The sequence below is a fragment of the Crinia signifera genome, chromosome 3, assembly GCF_055691185.1.
Source record: "Crinia signifera chromosome 3, ASM5569118v1, whole genome shotgun sequence".
Lineage (NCBI taxonomy): Eukaryota > Metazoa > Chordata > Amphibia > Anura > Myobatrachidae > Crinia > Crinia signifera.
Genome location: NC_139219.1, coordinates 301,078,667 through 301,099,389, shown reverse-complemented (window position 1 = coordinate 301,099,389; position 20,723 = coordinate 301,078,667).

Below are 20,723 nucleotides of genomic sequence, written 5' to 3'. Positions count from 1 at the left end.
TAATCTGATGGTCAGCAACATGGAGTCGTGACCCCATGCTGAGGTGGTCGGGACCCACTTTGGGGTCAGGAACCACAGTTTGAGAACTGCTGGTCTATACTATGCACTATGCATTATGTTTTTATTTATACCAAAATTAAAATTGAATTTAACCACTTAAATCGGTGCCGATCAGCACCAATCGGAACAGGACGAGTTCAGCCCCGTTCCGATGGTGGGGGTTCTACAAATGCGCAAACCCGTATTTGCGCATGTGCAGGTCCCGGCAATGAACAGCTTCGGCGAGTTACACACTCGCCAGGCAAGTTTCGCTGGGGGCGGAAACGTGGCTCGCCCATGGGAACGCCCAACTTCATAGTAATAAATAAGTAAGGATTTGGATTCTCACATTGGTGAATCTATAATGGGTGCAAGGCATGCAGTGTATACAGGCCCCCGGGGCCAGGGGGGGCCACACCACTCCACACCCATATAAATATATTTACCTTTCCGTAGTCCTGTAGCAAGCTTCCAGGTGACGTAGTTATCTGAACCTCTCAGTTGCCTGATATTTGCAACTGCACTGTGCACCATTCTGTTTGTGCTGATCTAAACAAAAGAACGATCAGTTTCATCTGTCTCATTGTAAGTAGCACTAATAGGGCAATGCAGGAACACAGTGGTAATGCATGGGGGTAACAGCAGTGGTATCAACACATGTTACTGCCACTAGTACGTGTCTCAATCCTCAGAAGTATAACAGTGCGTGCTGTACTGTGACACATAAAGATGGCTGCAGCCTGAACATGTGCAGTAGCACATCCGGTCTGAGGTCACACCTTCCTGCATACTATGGGACCAGGGAGGGTATTTAATATCTGCCGATATTTGGAAAAATCGACAGTGTAGTAGTCAATCCCGGCATTGCATGCAATTTATCACATGCAACTCCCGGGGAGCTGCAGGGGGAGGGAGCAGGTGAGGCGGTGGATGCCGGTGGGGGAACCAGGGAATGGGGGACGGCAGCGGGCAGGGGATGTCAGCGGGTAGGGTTAACAAACACACACACCCCCCATGCAGCCGATACCTCCTGCCGCCGGCGCTTCTGTCTGCGGGTCCCGGCTCCTTCTGCTAATAAAAATTGACACTCAGAAAATAGCTGCCCCATACAGCAGACCATTTTTAAGGTTGCTAGAGGAGGCTGCCGCCTCCTCTAACATCCTCAAAAACTGTCTGCATTATGGGGGAAGCCATCTTCTGAGTGTCACTTTTTATGACAGGCGGCAGGAGGTACCGGTCGTACGGTCAAGGGAGGGGGTTGTTTTTTATTAGCAGCAGGAGCCAGGAGAGCCAGGACCCGCAGACAGAAGCGCCAGGGGCAGACGGCAGCGGTAACAAAAGCCCCGCAGACACACACACACGGGCGCCCACACCTCAGCGCCTCCCCGAGCTGCGGGGCTATAGTTACGCCACTGCGCACCAACAACAATCACCAGCCACTGTCATTCAATATTGCCCAATATACTACATTATTTATTTTTACATTATTAGCATTATTTTTTCATTATTACAAATGCATTTTATATATAAAAGTATTATTTTTAGGCAAACATTCTTTTCTATACACTGGGCCAATGCTGATCACCAGTTTGCTAATTTGCTATGACTGAGGGTGTGTGATGAATCATTCATGAGTAATGTCACTTGAATAGTTTTTGTTCTGTAGATCCCGCCATAATATTAGCCCACAGTCACTCCCTTCATTGTAATGTATGAGCAGACAGAGCAAGCAGATCAAAATGTGTGTCCTAAAACTGTAAGAGGACTCTGGGCCAAATGTATAAAGCCAAAGCAAGTGATGAAGTGGAAAGGGACAGAGGGCCTTATTCTAGTTCACGCTTTCTGACAAAATCCTTCTTAGATGGACAAAACCATGTGCACTGCAGGTGGGGCTGATGTAACATGTGCAGAGAGAATTAGATTTGGGAGAGTTATTTTGTTTCTGTGCAGGGTAAATACTGACTGCTTTATTTTTACACTGCAATATAGATCTCACTTTGAAGTAAAACCCCACCCAAATCTAACTCTCTCCGCACAAGTAACATCTGCCCCATCTGCAGTGCACATGGTTTTGTCCATCTAAGAAGGATTTTGTCAGAGTGAACTAGAATAAGGGCCATAGTACCAGCCAATCAGCTCCTTACTGTCATGTTCCAAGACTTTAAGTAATGACAGTAAGGGGCTGATTGGCTGGTACTTTATCACTCTTTATCCCCTTCAACTTTACCACTCGTTAAGTCTTAATACATTTGACCCTCTATTTCATGTCATTAATAACAATAACCCCCCAAAAATGGAATGGATAGCCTAGTAATGTTTTCTGATGTTGAGTCATATAGGGCAAACCATGGGCCCTTATTCTGGTTCACTCGCAAAGGCAAATTCCTTCTCAAATAGACAAAACCATGTGCACTGCAGGTGGGACAGATGTAACATGTGTAGAAAGAAACTCATGCTGCTGGGCGTAGGGCACACGGAGGAGCCATCGCAAACTGTCAAATGGCACTGATTTACTCCCTGTGGTATTCAATTGCAGGCGTTTTCGCACGTTTTTGAGTACTTGGATCCAAAACCGGTTAAAACCCCCGCAAATTTTACCATAAATGTCGTAAACACAGTGGCGAGTTTGCCAATGCAGATCATTTTTCAACCAGTTAAAAATCGGCATGGACATTAAAAAGAGTATATTGGTACTTGTGTAATAGCACGGCACCCGGTTACGCTACTTTTTCAGCATAGGCTAAGCTACGTTGTCAGCGTAGCCCAATGGCTGCCTAGCGCAGTCAGCGTAGTGACTCTGCAGCAGCCCTGCGTAGTCAGCGTGGTGTCCCCAGAGCTGCAGCTCTGTCTCCGGCGTCCCTGGCAAGCCTAGTAAGTGCCTCACACAGCGCCGGTAGCCTCCAGATCCCCTGCGCTGGGGGGATGTGGGTGCGAGTACGTCTCATGCACAATAAAGGAGGCATTTGCCAGTGCTCCATGTTACATACTGGCAAATGCCTCCTTTTCAAACCCCCACTATCCACGCCAGCCCGAAGCCTCGAGAGGTGGCGCGTTACGCGTCCCCCCAACATGTTCATACCCCCACAATACTATAAAGTGTGGCGAGTGTAGCGAGCCACCGTGCCTGATGCATGGCCAGCGAAGCATGCCCCGCGAGGGGACGCGGATTACTTTTACATGTTTTCTGCGTCCCCTCGCAGGGCTCACTGCGCTCGTCGCGCTTCAGGGTCGGTGGCTCGCTGAGCTCTCCACACTTTATAAATTCAACTCCACGCCGACGTGGATAGTGGTGGTATGAACAGGTTGGGGGTACGTGTAACGCATCTGCACACTTCGGGCTGGCACAGATAGTAGGGGTGTTTAAAGAAAACATTCACACCTGCCATATCATACATCTGAGACAGTAATGACGACATGTGTTAACTGGTAACTGGATTTTATAGAATAATAAAGAAGAAAAAAAAACACTTAACGAAGTACAGTAATATCAAATAACAAGACAAAGAAAATAATAAAACAATTATTCTTCAGTTTCTGAATTCATGGCAAATGCAGCTGAAGTTAACGCAGCTGTGTCGGCTGGTTTGTCGGCCGTTGGGAGCAGAGTTAGGGCATATAGAATCCGCTGACTGACTGGCCACAAGAACACTATGCTGAATCTGACAGCGACGCTGACTATACGCTGGCCGCGAGAACACTACGTTGAATCTGACAGGGACGCTGACTATACGCTGGCCGCGAGAACACTACGCTGAATCTGACAGGGACGCTGACTATACGCTGGCTACGAGAACACTACGCTGAATCTGACAGGGACGCTGACTATACACTGGCCACGAGAACACTACACTGAATCTGACAGGGGTGCTGACTATACGCTGGCCACGAGAACACTACTCTGAATCTGACAGGGACGCTGACTATACGCTGGCCACGGGAACACTACGCTGAATCTGACAGGGACGCTGACTATATGCTGGCCGCGGGAACACTACGCTGAATCTGACAGGGACGCTGACTATACGCTGGCTACGAGAACACTACGCTGAATCTGACAGGGACGCTGACTATACGCTGGCCGCGAGAACACTACACTGAATCTGACAGGGGTGCTGACTATACGCTGGCCACGAGAACACTACTCTGAATCTGACAGGGACACTGACTATACGCTGACCCCGGGAACACTACGCTGAATCTGACAGGGACGCTGACTATACGCTGGCTGCGAGAACACTACGCTGAATCTGACAGGGACTCTGACTATACGCTGGCCGCGGGAACACTACGCTGAATCTGACAGGGATGCTGACTATACGCTGGCCACGAGAACACTGCACTGAATCTGACAGGGACGCTGACTGACTACACTGGCCGCGGGAACACCACGCTGAATCTGACAGGGAAGCTGACTATACGCTGGCCACGAGAACACTGCACTGAATCTGACAAGGAAGCTGACTATACGCTGGCCGTGGGAACACTACACTGAACCTGACAGGGACGCTGACTATATGCTGGCTGCGAGAACACTACGCTGAATCTGACAGGGACGCTGACTATACGCTGGCCGTGGGAACACTACGCTGAATCTGACAGGGAAGCTGACTATATGCTGGCCGCGAGAACACTACACTGAATCTGACAGGGACGCTGACTATACGCTGGCCGCGGGAACACTACGCTGAATCTGACAGGGACGCTGACTATACGCTGGCCGCGAGAACACTACGCTGAATCTGACTGGGACGCTGACTATACGCTGGCCGCGGGAACACTACGCTGAATCTGACAGGGACGCTGACTATACACTGTCCGCGGGAACACTACGCTGAATCTGACAGGGACGCTGACTATACGCTGGCCGCGGGAACACTACGCTGAATCTGACAGGGAAGCTGACTATATGCTGGCCGCGAGAACACTACACTGAATCTGACAGGGACGCTGACTATACGCTGGCCGCGGGAACACTACGCTGAATCTGACAGGGACGCTGACTATACGCTGGCCGCGAGAACACTACGCTGAATCTGACTGGGACGCTGACTATACGCTGGCCGCGGGAACACTACGCTGAATCTGACAGGGACGCTGACTATACACTGTCCGCGGGAACACTACGCTGAATCTGACAGGGACGCTGACTATACGCTGGCCGCGAGAACACTACGCTGAATCTGACAGGGACGCTGACTATACGCTGGCCGCGGGAACACTACGCTGAATCTGACAGGGACGCTGACTATACGCTGGCCGCGGGAACACTACGCTGAATCTGACAGGGGTGCTGACCATACGCTGGCCGTGGGAACACTACGCTGAATCTGACAGGGGTGCTACACTAACTACGTAATGGGCGCCGTGCTATTACACAAGTACCAGAACCATATGTGGGCATATATTGGGGCTGATTCAGACCCATTCAGAACTATCCCTGATGTTCGGGGTTTGCTGATGCCCCGGGATCGAACGGCTTTGTGCCGTTCTCTTGAGGAGGGGAGGGCCAGCGTTTTATGGGAGACCCCAAGCAATGCCTGCTTGGGGCAGGCGGCTGACCTCGCATGACGTCAGTGCCCACACCGAATTTGGCGATCTGCTGGCATAATAACAGTCAGTCTAGACTGACTTTTGTTAGCGAATGGCAGAAAAATCATTCGATGATGAGCGACCATCGAATTATTCTTCGGTCGTGCGGCCGCATGCGAGGGGATGTGTTAGCATAGGGGGTTCATGCAGCGGGAGGGGAGGTTGGCGTTTAACGGTTTACCAGGTCTGAATCAGGCCCATAGTCTCCCGTGTGAATCTTATGAAGAGATGTAGAAAACAAGTACTGCTAGCAGTCACTGAGGATTTTCCAAACACTGCTACATGGCACAGGAGAGGAAGATGGGTATTACCTCCTTACTCTTCCAATCACCCTGTCACACTTTGCCTCTCCCTGTCACAAGAAAAAACACAAGGGTACACTGCGCTAGATAACAACAAATTATTGGTAAATAACAATTGGGTGCCAATTGGGTAAAAAAAGTAATATGAATTATTTATTAAAAAAACATAAAACACAATATACCCCTTTATATAAAGGGGGGGGGGGGGTTAAAAAGAGGAGGAATATATGGTATAGTCCAGTTCATACGGTACTGTATTTTGTAATGTCCACAAGTAGATGGGTCCGTTCCTTATTAGACCAATTGGCACCTGTGTAAGTGTAATTAAGACAGATATATTAAAAAACATCATAAAACTTATGTGAGGAGCAGGAGCAGGAGGAAACATTTAATAATATGAATAACACATGAAAAAACGAGTCATGTGTTATTGGGGATGCAGTTAAAATCCCGGCGGTCGGGATCCCGGCGTTCAGAATCCCGACGCCGGAATCCCGACCGCCGAAATGCCGACACATTCTTCCTCCTGGGGTGTCCACGACACCCCTGGAGGGAGAATAAATTAGTGTGCCGAGCGTAGCGAGGCACCGGGCCCGCTGCGTGGCGAGCGCACGAGCCCGCAAGGGGGGGCGATCCACGTCCCCCCCTTGTCGGCATTTCGGCTGTCGGGATTCCGGCGTCGGGATTCTGAACGCCGGGATCCCGACCGCCGGGATTCAATACTGAATCCTGTTATTGATATTATTAAATGTTTCCTCCTGCTCCTGCTCCTCACATAAGTTTTATGATGTTTTTTAATATATCTGTCTTAATTACACTTACACAGGTGCCAATTGGTCTAATAATTGTTTTACTCAGATGGGTATATAAACCCTGTAGTACCAACACCATGTACACCTTGATAAAGCCAGACACCTGGCGAAACGCATTGGTGGATTATGAGGAATACCTTTACCCAGTTCTAAACTTTGCTATACACCACTACGTGGATCCGGACCAGTTTCCTTTTTTGCAATCCATTTGTGACCTCCGGAAACTAATTGGCGCCTTCCATCTGGGGCCCACACTTGCCTTGGCCAGGACAGAGGTGCTACACCAGGAGAGTGCTACTCCACAAAAAACCTGCCACTCTGGACACATTGGATACTAAAAACAAGTAGCTTTCCAGGAGACATTATAGAAACGGACCCATCTACTTGTGGACATTACAAAATACGGTAATTCCTCCTCTTTTTAAAACCCCCCCCCTTTTTATAAAGGGGTATATTGTGTTTTATGTTTTTTTAATAAATAATTCAGATTTTTTTTTATCCAATTGGCACCCAATTGTTATTTACCAATAATTTGTTGTTATCTAGCGCAGTATACCCTTGTGTTTTTTCTTGTAACCACACGGGGACTGACTACCCCCTTTCCACACTGCAGCTTGGCAGAGCATCTCACATCAATTGCGCCTCCTACACCAGTCGGTAACTTGTTACCCACTATCCTTCCAGTGCCTCTCCCTGTCACCCCTGCAAGTACCCATCCCCTCTGCATCTCACCATAAGACTCTGCTTCTCCCTATTACCTTCTACTTCTCCCTGTCACCTTCTACTTCGCCCTGTCACCTCCTGCCTCTCCTTGCCACCCTCTGCCTCTCCGTCACCTCCTGTCTTCCAATATATGCCCCAGTCACCCACTGCCTTTCCCTTCCAGCCCCTGCCTGCCAGTGTACACTCTGTCTCTCCTTGTCACCCTCTGCTTCATACTGCCATCCTTTGATTCTCCATGTCTCTCTCTGCTTTGCCCTGCTACCCTCTGCCTCTCACTGTCACCCATAGTCTCTCCCTGTCACTCTCTGCCTCTCAATGTCATCCCCTGTTTTTCCCTGTCACATTCTCTACCTGTCACCCTCTGGTATGTGGCATATTATAAACCTGGATTACATTATTTATTATATATTATTTACAGTTTCTTAAATAGCGCAGCATATTCTGTTGTGCTTTACAAGTGGAATCAACAGAGATACGGTAATCACAGACAGACATAGAGGTAGGAAGGCCTTACTCGCAAGCTTACAATCTATAGAGAAATAGGACAGATATACAAGGACAGGCACAATATGTCTCACCAGATTACAAAGAACATCCTGATGGGATGCACTGAAACTGGAGGGAGGTAGGTTCAGGGGAAATGTTAGAAAGAATTACTTCACAGAAAGGGTAGTGGATAAGTGGAATAGCCTCCCATCAGAGGTGGTAGAGGCTAAGACAGTAGAACCATTTAAACATGCTTGGGATAGGCATATGAATATCCTTACAAAGAAATAATGATTAAAAAGGGTTGAGATTACCTGAAGGGTAAAAAAGGGGCAGACTAGATGGGCCAAATGGTTCTTATCTGCCGTCAAATTCTATGTTTCTATGTACTTAGAATGAAAGATTTTGAAGGTTATGTGGGCAGGTCAGGAGTAGATTTTTGCTACTGGGCCCTCCACTTAAGATTTACACCACTGTCCATAATTATCATTTACCAGGCAAATTTACAACCTTAATTATAATTAAGAGGTTGTTTATAGGTTGCTGGTGATTTTCAATTACTCTACAGACATGGTGAAATAATAGTTTAGGAAATTGTGAGAAAGTAGTTCCACAAAAGTTCCACAAGGTGGTGGTAATGCAGTACATACACAAAATAACCTGCTACAGTACATGCCCATTTCTTGGTGACTGCTATTTTTTTGTGAGGTTAAACTGTAACATGTTTAGGATATTTGTACAGTGTGGTTACTGGTTTGATGCATTGCAATAGCAGGAACGATTTACATTGAAAAAGGGTTTACTCTACAAAGGATGAGCTATGCCAAAGTAAAAAAAATGGGATTTTAATTACCTACCGGTAACTCCTTTTCTCTTAGTCCATAAGGGATACTGGGGTAGCTTAGTACAATGTGGTAAAGATGGGGTCCAAAGGAGCCAATTCACAAAAAAACTTCTTAAATGGGGTGTGCTGGCTCCTCCCTCCTATGCACCCACCACTAGCTCAGCTTAGGAAAACTGTGCCCATAGGAGGCAAAAATACACAAGAGGAGTAACACACAGATACAAGTGGTGAGACTAGCGAACCAACACATCCAAACAAAACAGACCAACAACGGCAGGTCAAAAAGACAGCAACAGCTGATACAACAACAACCTCATAAGAGTGAGAACAGAAAGGAAATAACACCTGCAGTCAAGAACCACCGAGGTGGGCGCCCAGTTTCCCTTATGGACTAAGAGTAAAGGATTTACCGGTAGGTAGTTAAAATCCCATTTTCTCTGGCATCCATAAGGGATACTGGGGTAGCTTAGTATAATGAGGACGTCCCAAAGCTTCCAGAATGGGTGGGAACGTGGGAAGATGACCGCAGCACCTCCCCTCCAAACTCATCCTACCTATCTAACTGCTCCTTCAGTGTTCGTTTCTCTGATTCCACCTCCTATTCGCTACCTCTATCAGTTGGAGTACCTCAGGGTTATAGGTCCTCTGCTTTTCTCAATCTATACCTCCTCTATCGGCAAACTAATCAGCTCTTTTGGATTTCAGTATCATCTGTATGCAGATTATACTCAGCTCTACCTATCCTCCCCGGACCTGTCCCCATCTGTTTTGGGCCATGTCTCTGAATACCTTTCTGCTGTTTCATCCTGGATGTCATCTCACCACCTCAAATTGAATATTTCTAAAACAGAATTAGTTATATTTCCACCAATAAATAGTAGTTACCAACCAGATATCACTATAGCTGTTGAGAAAATGAAAATCACTCCTACCACTCAAGCTCGCTGCCTAGGTGTCATTCTTGACCCTGAACTTTGTTCCCCACATTCAACCTGTCTCGAAATCATGCCGCATGCACCTACTGTAAAACACATATTCAAAATTTGCCCTTATCTAACACAAGACACTGCAAAAACTCTAATCCATGCTCTCATCTCACTCATTGATTATTGCAATAGTCTCCTTATTGGCCTTCCTCAATACAGACTCTCACCACTACAGTCCATCATGAATGCAGCTGCGAGGCTAATCTTCCTAGCCAGACATTCATCATCTGCAAAGCTACTCTGTCAGTCACTTCATTGGTTACCTGTATTCTGCCGTATTCAATACAAAATTATTTTACTCACACACAAAGTCATTAACCAAATCACCAACATACATCTCTTCTCTTATCTCAAAAACCAACCCGACCTCTTTGCTCATCACAAGATCTACATCTCAACACTCATTACTCGCTCCCATCCCCAATTGCAGGACTTTCGTCGGGCTGCACCAACTCTGTGGAATGCTCTCCCATGCACAATAAGACTCTCCTCCAGTCTCCAAACCTACAAGCGTTCCCTGAAAACTCACCTCTTTAGGCAAGCTTATCAAATTCCAGAACCAGCCACTTAACCTTCATATACCGTCCCTATCTAATCACATCCCCACTGTACAGTCTACACATATCCTCTCTCTTTCTTTCTCACATTTTCCATCTTCCTGAAAAGTGGCGTAACTTCAAACAGAAAAGTTAACACTCCCCCGCCTTCCTTACCACTGTTGCCGCTTGCCGCCGCTTGCCGCCGCCACCACCTCTGTAACCCGGACATGCAGATCTACTTCTCTGCAGTAATCGTTTCCGGCGCTCCTCCTCCTTCATACATATTATATCATATGGCCAGATTTCGCAAACAGCCATCTTTTTGCCCACATTCTGCCTTTAATAGATCCTGCCCTATGGGAGTGTGCGACAGTAGCGGCTTTTACTCCTTGTGTATTGTTTGCCTCCTCTGTTCTACTCTCATGGAATGGCTGGTAGGATCCTGAAAATTATGTGGCGCCCACGGTAGGGTTACCACCCGTCCGGGATTACTTCGGACAGTCCGGTAATTGACACCGGCATCCGGAGTCCGGAAGGGTGGCTGTCCCGGACTATACATAGTCCGGGAATTGATCTCACCCCCGCCCGGCCGCCAGCACCGCCGCTTACATTACTGCGGCAGCCATCACAGACAGGGTGAGTGACACACAGTCACTCCGCCGCGGTGCTCGCTGGGAGGAGGGGGAGGCGGGACACAGTTGTGAGTGTCACTGTGTGACATGCTGTCCGACTCCTCCCTGGCTCCTTCTGCGGGCAGCGGCTGCGGCGCTGCCGCGTGACATACGACCGCCCGCCTGACAGACAGTGACACGTGAGAGTGTGGCTGCCTGACGCGGTGAGCGATGTGGGGTGCCGTGCGGCGCAGCAGTAGTATTCAGCAGTACTGTAAGTTCGGCAGTGGGGTGGGCGGGCAGTGGGCTGTGGTCAAAGCAGCATCAGTAGTAGTATTATTCAGTTCAGTATACTTATACTGTAAGTTCGGCAGTGGGGTGGGCGGGCAGCAGGCTGTGGGCACAGCAGCATAAGTAGTATTATTCAGTTCAATATACACTGTAAGTTCGGCAGTGGGGTGGGGCGGGCAGCGGGCTGTGGGCACAGTTATGTTGTCTTGCCAGGATACCTTGTGGGGACACCGTCAGTGTGGCCAGTGTATAGAATGGCGTCCTGAGTCCAGACAGGTGGCTGCTCTGGACTATACAATGTCTGGGAATTCCGCCCGCTGCGCGCTGGGAGGAGGAGGGACAGTGTGTCATGTCCCCACCCTCCAGCTCCTCCTGTGGCGTTCGCTGTGTGACGATGGTAGCACCGCAGTGTGTGAGCCTGACGGTCAGACTGACCAACTTGTGGTGCAGTGCAGTATTACTGCTGGATAGTACAGTAGGCTGCGCTTGCTCCCGACCTGCACCCGCAGTCCTGACTGCTCCTGTGTGTCTCTTTACCTTCCACTCTCACCTTTTAGCGAGCGCGGTCTCAAATCCCTTTCTTTTACACTTACCATTCCCTTGGGTCAGACTTCCCAAGTTCCGAGACCGCCGCTCCAGCAAAACAACTCTTCCCAGGCGCCCTTGGGCCACCTTTTTGGTGACCCTCCCAATTTTTTCCTACAAACTCCAAGTCACACGGGGCAGCCGAGATGAGTTGTTTTGCTAGTTATGAGAATAGACTGAATAGGAGACAAAACTACTTCTCCTCCTGGGATAATCCAGGTATGGAGTCCGATAGAATAGAGATAGGGTTGAAGGAGGAATTTGTACAATTAGAAAACCTCCTTAAAATAGAACTTAAACATTGGCTTGACAGCACTAACCTACAAAAATATTGTGACAAAAATATGATCCCAAGGGGTTTAAGGCTGTTCAAGCCATCTATCTTCCCTCCCGAAACAGAATTCCAAAAGGAATGGGAGGAAACCCTTGACAGATGTTCCATTGAACTTATGAAAATAGTGATCCGATACCGAAGAATCCAAGCAGAAAAGACAGAAGCTGAGATAGAGACACTAAAACAGAAATTAGAAAGCCATAAAAATACAGTGGAATTTAAAGAGAGAGATAATACAGTTAATGAGAGAATATGCAAATTTGAACAATCAGTCATAGATATGAAGGGCAAAAAATATCAGAGGGACTCAGATGATTACAGGAAGGGAACTGTTAGAACGTACAGGAACAAAAATAAGATTAGGAGAAATGATGAAAACGTTAGAGATGAGAGAGAAATACATGAGAACACAAAAACTCCCTACAAATCTAGAAAACACTATAGAAGACCTAGTGAAAATTCCAGAGAGGTCCCAATGAGGAGAGAGTCTTATAGAAAGAACACCGATGGACGGCAGGGAAGACAGAGAGTCCACTCTGATTCCCGACCAGTCCGAAGGTCATACCAAAATCGGCTCCCCTCACCTAATAATAGAGACCACAATAGACCGGAGACAAATCCCAATATACAATCTCTAGGGGCCCGTCCTAAAGATAAAGAATCATCTACATATACCAAAAATAAAAACCAGGGGGCTAGACACACAGAAGTTTTTTTAGAGAAAAGACCCTATATAAGGGAGGAATACAAAATAAATCATCTGCAAAATCACGAGACCCCAAAAAGGGGGAGAAGCACAGATTCAGAGGAAGAAGAGGGGGTAAAAAGACAAAACAGAAGAGTATAAGAAAACTTATAAATATAGATCAGAATGAAATAAAACAAACAGTGTACAACCTATCATCAAAGGAACTATCTAGTTCGGATATGTCACTACTAAATAAGGGACTAAAATACTCACCGGTTTCAACCCCCAACATATTTAATCTGTTTGTGGAATTGAACAGATTTATTAGGAGTCTCTGTCGAAAAAGGTTTTTCGCAAGACAGATCCTAAACAAAAATAGAGATGAGGCAGCTGCGATCATTTTAGATCAAGGGGACCTACCGGCCCTCAATGCCTTGACAGAACTCCTGGAGGAGTTTGAAACAGAAACCCCTGAACCTAAAAAATTGTTCGACATTTCACGAGATAAATTCCGTGCAAGGTCAGATTTCTTCCCCATCAAATCAAAAGGCTCCAGTGTAGAGACATTTTATAAAACTACCCTTGAGGATTTCAAGAATTTGTGCAAAACAATACAACTAAACCCTAAAAAGAAATCTAATTTAAACAAAAAAGAAATGCAAGCCCTTAAAAGACTTACTAGGGATACTTCCCTAGTTATTAAGGAGGCGGACAAAGGGGGTGGAATTGTCATCCAGGACAGGTCAGAATACGTTAAAGAGGCATTTCGCCAATTGGAAGATCGACGTTTCTACACTGTCCTGGATGGCAATCCAACCCAAAAATTTGGCCTCAATTTGCTAAAATTATTAAAAGAAGCAGAATTGGATGGGGTCATTTCCAGGGAGGAACTCCGTTTCCTGTATAATGAACACCCCACCACACCCATCTATTATCACTTACCCAAAATACACAAAACCCTCACTTCACCCCCTGGGCGCCCTATAATTTCTGGGATACAGTCACTTTCTTCTAATTTATCATTTTATGTTGATTCACATCTGCAACCACGTGTCTCTACCCTCAGGTCCCATGTAAAAGATACCATTCATTTTTTACAATTAATAAAAGACATACAATGGAAGGACACATATTCCTTCCTAACGTTAGACGTCACCAGTCTTTATTCAAATATTCCGCATGAAACTGGAACACAAGTAATTGCACGAAGACTCTTCGAGGATGGTGACCTGGGGGAGAGACACCAACGGTTTATCACGGATTCTATTTCTTACATATTACGTCACAATTACTTCCTTTTCCAAGACACTTTTTATTTACAGATAATGGGGACGGCCATGGGGACCAGGTTCGCTCCGAGCTACGCTAACCTATACATGGGGGAGGTAGAACAGCAATACATCTGGGGGGGCGAGTTCGGGGCGAACCTGGTCCTCTATGGCCGTTATATTGATGACCTTTTTATTATTTGGGACGGCGATCACACCTCCGCACTTTCTTTTGTTGAACACCTTAACTCAAACACTTATAATTTACAGTTCACTCACCACTTAGACAGGAAACGGACTACCTTCCTGGACCTGACCATTGAAGCAGAAGGATCCAATATAATCACTTCAAATTTCATAAAGGAAGTGGGCACTAACGCTTATTTGCATTACGATAGTGCCCACTATCCACCTTGGAAAAAGGGGATCCCCAAGGGCCAAATAATGCGATTATATCGCAATTGCACCAATAAAGAAACTTTTGAAAAACAAGCAAAAGACATGCTCAACTCATTCTCACAAAGAGGATATCCAAAAGAAATAACTACAAAAGCCTATGAGGAGGTGTTATCTCTAGATAGAGAAACACTACTAGAAAATAAACCAAAAAAGCCTATAGAAAAGAACCAACACATCACATTTATATCAACTTATAATAGTCACTCTGATGAAATTAAGAGAATAATAGGGAAAAATTATAAAATATTGAAACAAGACCACCTCCTAGTGGATGTAATTCCCCCCAAACCACTATTTGTATTTAAGAAAAACAAATCTATAAAAAATTCTCTAGCCCCTAGCTTTTTGAAACCGTTAACAATCCCATCTGGAGACACTGGTCCAAGCACTTGGCTTGGAGACCAGCCAAAAGGTTTCTACAGATGCGGTGCACCAAGATGCACAACATGCCATTACATAGAAAACAGGATGTGCCATTCCATAAAGGATAAAGAGGGTACTAGTATAACAATCGATAGTTTCATTAACTGTAACACCAGTTATACTATTTACATGATAACCTGTGGGTGCCAACTTATCTACATAGGACGCACCACAAGGAAAGTCAAAGTTCGTTTCCTTGAGCACAGGCGAAACATAATGAAACATGTTCAAACGCACAGTGTCTCTCGTCACTTCCATGAACATCATGGAGGTGACCCTAAGAGCCTGAAGCTGGTGGGTTTGGAACATGTTTCAAGAACTGCACGTGGAGGGGATAGGTACAAAACACTATGCAGACAAGAGGTGTACTGGATGTACAAAATGGATTCCATACACCCAGGGGGACTAAACGAGGCCGTAGAATTAAACACAGTGATCTAAATATCACACACTAATGTAAGTAAATTACTAACGGGCTCGGCCAACAAATATGCAGGCCTATCCTCTACAATCAAACGAAAGCCCCCTTGGTCACCTCCAGTGAAAGATCTTTTGAACAGCTGTAGAAATGGAGTCCAGGTCTCGGGTGGCCTGTTGATAGCAAAACCCCCCTCCCCCCTTTCCCCTCTTCTTCCCCCCCCCCCCTCCCCCCCTCCTTACCATCGACTCCTCCACCCCCCAATGTTCCTTTCCCTCTAACCGCAATGTGGTAATCCTTAGATGTTTAGGAACAAACAATATTTGTATAAAACACAATGACTAAGAATCATCAGAACAAGTTCCTCCTCTCTCTATAAACATTAATTATGTATAAACTTGTATGTCTAGACATTATACTTTAGAAATGATAAAATAAATATCCATGTGGCTGTCCAGCAGCTGATATAAATATGAATCAGGGAGAATTAAAATAAAAATCTTTTAAGTATATGTCGACACCAGGGACTTTTCAGTGTCACTTCTCCTCAATATCACCCGTTTTCAATATGCACTATGGAATAGCATTTTATGTTGCACACACTCAGATATCATATGTATACTGTCCTATATTCATCATACAAATTGGATTAATATATCAATTTACTGTTTATTTATTTATTTATTTATTTACTGTTTTTCTCATTTTCTGTCCATTATCTCCGCTTTCTGTATACTAAATATTAAACAATATAGTCATCTAAGGTGATAAAAAGTATATAGTAAATATTCCCATGGATACTAACCAACTTATGTTATAAATACACTCTGATGTGCTGATATTATATTTTTCTGTAAAACCCTATGTGCGCTCCACGAGTGAGAACAATCACACACAAAAGCGCCACTATATTCTACTAGGAACCATTCTTCATAAGCATCAAACTCCCAGTAATGGAGTCTGCCTAAGCAGTAACACCCGGGGAAATAGCCAGCTACGCTATAGTAAAACCCGGAAGTACCATTTCGGCCATCTTTAAAAAGGGCAGAAATCGCCCTCATACCTATACTCCATGTATAACATTGGTGGAGCGCACATGCGGTTCACCAAACCGGAAATGACGTCACCGGATATCCGGAAACGGATCTGTATAGGAATGTATGTATTTTCTTAATTTTTCACACTTTATAACACTCGTTTTTTAATTTAAAAGGTATAGGTAAATGTAGTTTTGTCTCCTATTTTCAGCAATGTGTATAGCATTAGATTATGGCATAATAAAAGCATACTCCCAATTAACATGCAACAGGTGCAAATCGTTTCCCCTCCCACTGAGGGTATATAACTTAAACAGTGAACATCATGGCTATCACCTTGAAAAAGCTTTCAGCGAAACGCGTTGGTGAAGGGGAGCAGGGACACCCCCACTTTACAGACCCTACCTACACCAATATCCTGCAACCGGACCAGCTTTCAGAATCTCCTTCCGTCCTGGAATCAAGCGGCAATACCACCAAGCCCACCAGGTAGAGCACCTCGCACCATCAGGAGCTCCCTGGTCAGGAGATAGATATCCTCTTTACAAGGAATCCAAGTGGCTACAACATCAAGCCCACCAGGTAGAGCACCCACTCCAACAGGAGCTCCCTGGTTAGGAGACCAACATCCCCCTCCTTAAGGAACCCAAGTGGCAATAACATCAAAGCCCACCAGGTAGAGCACCACCCAACATCAGGAACTCCCTGGTTTGGAGACAACAACTTCTCCCAATCAGCATCTCCTTTATCGATATCTTGTACAGGACACTCATCTGGAGGCAACATAGGAACGGATACAGGACAGTTTTCCAAACCGGACTGTGGGTGAATATCCCTGCTCTCTGTATTTATCTGTGATATTTTCAATTTCTTTTATTGATATTTTATATACAGTTTTTACAATTATTTTCCAGTAATAAATGTTTTAAATACACCTGTTGCATGCCTTTTTAGCGAGCGCGGTCTCAAATCCCTTTCTTTTACACTTACCATTCCCTTGGGTCAGACTTCCCAAGTTCCGAGACCGCCGCTCCAGCAAAACAACTCTTCCCAGGCGCCCTTGGGCCACCTTTTTGGTGACCCTCCCAATTTTTTCCTTCCACTCTCACCTGCCTGTGTGGCGCAGCACCCAGCCCCAGCTACTACTAGTACCGGCCCAGGCTGCGGCCAGACTGGTCTGGACTGCAGCGGGGCAGCTCATGACGAGCTCAGGCTTCCTCAGACCACCGATTCATTCACTACAAATGCTCTACGAGCATCTAATCCCCCATGGCATCGAGCATGAAGGCCCTGGCTATTAACATGTAGGTAAGTGGTACTTATATGGCATAACATGTAGTAGCCATTACGGTGTGTGGTATACACACATCATATGTAAACGACATCATGGTGTGTTGCATAATGTGTAATGGGCATCACGGTGTGTGGAACAATGTGTAATGGGCATCACAGTGTGAGATGTAACGTGCAATGGGCATTTCGGTGTGTGACGTAAAGTGTAATGGGCATCAAGTTGTGTGACATAACATATAATGGGCATCACAGTGTGAGATGTAACACATAATGGGCATCACAGTTAGGGAAGCCAATCACGAGCCATTTTTTCAATCCCGGGATTCGGGATTGAAAAATGCCCAATCCCGGGATTCCCGGGATCCCGGGATTGGCTTCCTATACAAAATCCCACCCCGGCCGCCCGCATATTTACTTACAATTGCGGTGCGGCCGGGCCGGTGGGCGATGGAGCTGGGCATGGAGGAGGATGCAGCCTGGGTGGGTGACTGGCTGGTTCGTCGGGCGATGCTTCGGGGTCCGGTAAGAGGCGAGTGCAGGCAGCCTGGGTGGGTGGGCAGTATCATCGAGGCGGCCGGAGGTCAGAGCGGTGCTCATGGATGAGGCGGCTGTTTGTGTGGCCTGCGCAGCGTGACCTCTGACGCCGTAACGCTGCGCATAGCCGCGCTGCCCGGGACGTGAGAAGCTGGCCAGCGTCTGCGCACCAGCTCAGATGCTGCCCGGCATTAGACTGCGCATGCACAGTCTAATCCCGAAATCCCGGGATTGGAAAATCCAATCCCGGGATTGAAATCCCGGTGTTTTAGGGGCCAAATCCCGGGATCCCGCCGATCCTGATCCCGGGATTGGCCACCCTAATCACAGTGTGAGATGTAACGTGCAATGGGCATTTTGGTGTGTGACCTAAAGTGTAATGGGCATCAAGTTGTGTGACGTAACATATAATGGGCATCACAGTGTGAGATGTAACATGTAATGGGCATTTTGGTGTGTGACCTAAAGTGTAATGGGCATCAAGTTGTGTGACGTAACATATAATGGGCATCACAGTGTGAGATGTAACATGTAATGGGCATCACGGTGTGAGATGTAACATGTAATCGGCATCATGGTGTATGAGATAATGTGTAATGGGCATCACGGTGTATGAGATCGTGTAGTGGGCAACACGGTGTACAACATAACGTGTAATGGGCAACACGGTGTACAACATAACGTGTAATGGGCATCATTATGTGCAACGTAATAGGCTTTACAGTGGAATTTTTCGGCGCGCACTATCCCTGTTTTTATTTATTTAGTCTGGGTCCTACATTTCATCCTGGCTCCTAGATTAAAAAAAAAAACATTTGCCCTGGCATAACGTGTAATGGGCATCACGGTGTGTGGCTTAACATGTAAGGGGCATTATTGTGTGCAAAAACAAGAATAGAATTGAGGCAAAGGTTAAAAAAAAACATTAAAAAGGTGGGTCAAGGGGTGGGGCTGGGGGCGGGTCACTGTCCGGGAATCTCTCAACACAAAGGTGGTAACCCTAGCCCACGGCCACCTGGAAGGTGGAGACGCCTGTCCGTGGTCACCCACTTCTCAAGTGTAGTGGGCCGTACAGATTATGCATTTCATCGTTTTAGCCCTAATTTGGCATGTCAGGGCCATCATGCATCATCAATCACCCTGACCTCGGCACAGCCCACTTCTGCCGTGCCTTAGCCCCCCACAGTGGTGACCTGGCTGCCCCTCTCAGAGGAGTCAGCCAAAAGGTTCTCAACAATGTTCTATGTTCTTACCCAGTTTCTTTGAACTTAATATAAAATTGCTAATAGAAGTCGGATGTGTTTGTCACACGTACCGAGAACAAGTAAGGGATCTGTTACACGCATGTGAGTCATGTTTCAGACTACAGCACTAACCTGGGTTATTCACAGGCCAGTGCCGTTAACACGCACACGGATGCACTGGGAATGTGGCTCTCCATAAGCTATGAAGGGGACCTGTGCTGGATGACCCAGGTTACCCATTCCCACTACCCCGTAACTTGGTTCCTTCCCAGGACCAACCCTGCAAGCTACCCTAGTTGGGTTCCCTGATCACTGGACCTGGGTTATTAATCTGAGACCCATTCACGCCAAGCCGAAAACTGTGTTAAGCCAGCAATGCCCCAGGTCAAAGTGTATGAGGGGTAATACAATGTGTTAAAAATGAATGTATCAAAACAATGGAAGATGACTAAGTATTAAGTAGCACCATGATTAATGATTTTAGGAAAATCTATGAAATATTACAATTTATAGATGACTAAAAATTCAGTGGCGAATCTATAATGGGTGCAATGTGTGCCTTGTAAATGGGTCCAGGGGAGCCTGCACCACACACCCTACACTCATTTCTTCAATACTTGCCCACATCGTCGGTTGAAGTCTTTCATAAATCCCTGGAAAATCTATGGGGGCTACAGCTGCCATTGGAAATGGAGGGAACACTGCTGATATGGAGATATCTCCTTCTTAAAATAAGGTGATATTTAATGATTAATAGACCCCCAATTGTTATATTCTTGGGTAATAATAGTAACCATAAATTACTATATTAATAATCATACTTATTTACATGTTGACTGAAAAATACATATGTGCTTTTTGGGGAGCACATGTCATGTCTGCTTCCCCGTCCCACCTGTTTATACATGTTCCCCACTGAGTTACCATATTATCATAAAGATTATTAATTCCTGAGGTTCCATTTGGTCAGAACTCCCAACCTGTTTACATGAATGTTCTTTTCTTAATATCCTGGTAGCCTCTATGCAGGACAGTAATAGCAACAAGAAATGCAAATTCCAACTACAGATGTATCCGTGCTCATTGTTGCCGGATCGCCACTGCATGTTCTCGTTTGGCTCGCCAAGTTTGCGCCACCAACACAGAACCGCCACTCAATGTCATATCGCCGCTCAATGCGTTTCTATGAGCTGGAGGGAATAAGAGGCACCTGGATGG